Below are 1,830 nucleotides of genomic sequence, written 5' to 3' on the forward strand. Positions count from 1 at the left end.
CCAGCACCACGTAGGGCTTGGGACCACCTGCCTGTCCCACTCCTCCCCGGGACCAGTTCCAATCTCCAGTGCTTTCTCTGTGGATGAACCAAACAGAGGCCCTGTCCACCCCCCTCCCAGCTCGGGGCTAAACAGAAAGACAAGAGGAAGTAAGCAAATGTCACCTCTGAGAGCAGGTGCCAGTTTGAGGCCTTGGGGACTCTCAGGAGACGCCTACACAGACCTAAAGAGGGAGGGTCCGTGCCTGGCATCTGCCAGACAAAAATGTGTGACTGATGCGAAAAATGCCAGACAGCAGGAAAGAAAGTCATTCTCAGGATGCTCTCTAGCCGAGTGCCAAGAATTCTGAAGGAAAGATTCTGAGTGTGGCAAACAACTAAGAATTAATTCGTAAGACAATTCCTAAAATAGAACTCGTGTCTTCCAGGAAACAAGGACTTCATGGTAAACTCAGAGATGATCAGAACCTGGAGACTCCTATGACCATCTGAGCTCCCGCCCCCAACATTTGAAGAGGGGGACTAGGAGCCCCCGATCACTCCATTGCTCAGTCGCTAAGTCGAGTACAACTCTCTGTGACCCCCTGGACTGCAGCACCCCGCGCTTCCCTGACCTTCACTATCTCCCAGAGTTGGCTCAGACTCATGTCCATGGAGTCAGTGATGCCATCCACAGGTGGGTCCAAACCCCCAGATGAGAACAGGAAGCGCTGGCTAAGCCACAGCCCTGGGGGAGTTGAGGGGACCGGGGCGCGCAGCTGAGACGCGGCTGCTTAAATGTTCCTGCAGAGGAAGGAAAACAATGGCATGAATGAACTGAGATGGCCCCAGGAGATTGCAGAGAGACGCTGCAAGTGCACTCCAGCCGATTATAACCTACTTACAGCAGGTGTAGAAACTCCAGTGATATTTTTTAAAAATAATAATATCCCAGACTTATCACTGCATTCACAAACCCAGCCAGCTGTTCAGGGCACTGCTCCAAGGGAGGAAGGAAACATCCTAGGATGTTACAATTTTACTGCCCTCCTCCAGAAAAAAAAAAGAAAAACCATGCAGGAAGTGAATGAGTCTGAACATTGGCTCTGGGCTAAGGTGAGACAGGACTCCAGGGCCCTGGGAATGAGTGCATGGCCTCGGGGGCAGGAGACCCCAGCACTGACTGGACTGCCATATCTAAGGCCCCATTTCTTCACCTGCAGGACTGGGGTAACAGTGCAGCCTGAAACATCACTTGCTGTGAAGATTATATTAGATGAGGCATATAAAAGTGTGCTTTGCTAATTGTAAAGTGAAAGTATAGTCACTCAGTCATGTCCGACTCTTTGCGACCCCATGGACTGTAGCCTACGAGGCTTCTCCCTCCATGGGATTCTCCAGGCAAGAGTACTGGAGTGGGTTTCCGTTTCCTTCTCCAGGGGGTCTTCCCAACCCAGGGATTGAACCTGGGTCTCCTGCATTCCAGGCAGACACTTTAACCTCTGAGCCACCAGGGAAGTCCTAATTGTAAAGTACCTGCAAATAAATAAATATATTATATATATATGTGTGTGTGCCACACATATACATATATGCCACACCTATATATATGTGCCACACATATATATGGCACATAGCATGTAAGATCTTAGTTTCCAGACCAGGGATCAAACCCTTGTCCCTTGCATTGGAAGCATAGAGTTTTAACCAATGGACAAGCAGGGAAGTCCTAGAAGGCCTTTTTAAATGAGAAATTGTATCTCCACTGGCTGTCTCAGAGATAACAATGAAAACTGAACCAAAATACAGTGAACCAGACGCAGGGCAAACACAGAGACTTCACATCTTTCCC

General features: G+C 49.2%; 1 non-coding gene across 1 annotated transcript; it reads right to left on the reverse strand.

Annotated features, from left to right (window-relative positions):
* Nucleotides 1-1,423: 1,423 nt before the first annotated feature.
* Nucleotides 1,424-1,495, reverse strand: TRNAS-GGA (transfer RNA serine (anticodon GGA)). The gene has a single exon. It is a non-coding gene; the product is annotated as a tRNA-Ser (tRNA).
* Nucleotides 1,496-1,830: the final 335 nt, after the last annotated feature.

The sequence above is a fragment of the Budorcas taxicolor genome, chromosome 23 (assembly GCF_023091745.1).
Source record: "Budorcas taxicolor isolate Tak-1 chromosome 23, Takin1.1, whole genome shotgun sequence".
NCBI classification, from domain to species: Eukaryota; Metazoa; Chordata; class Mammalia; order Artiodactyla; family Bovidae; genus Budorcas; species Budorcas taxicolor.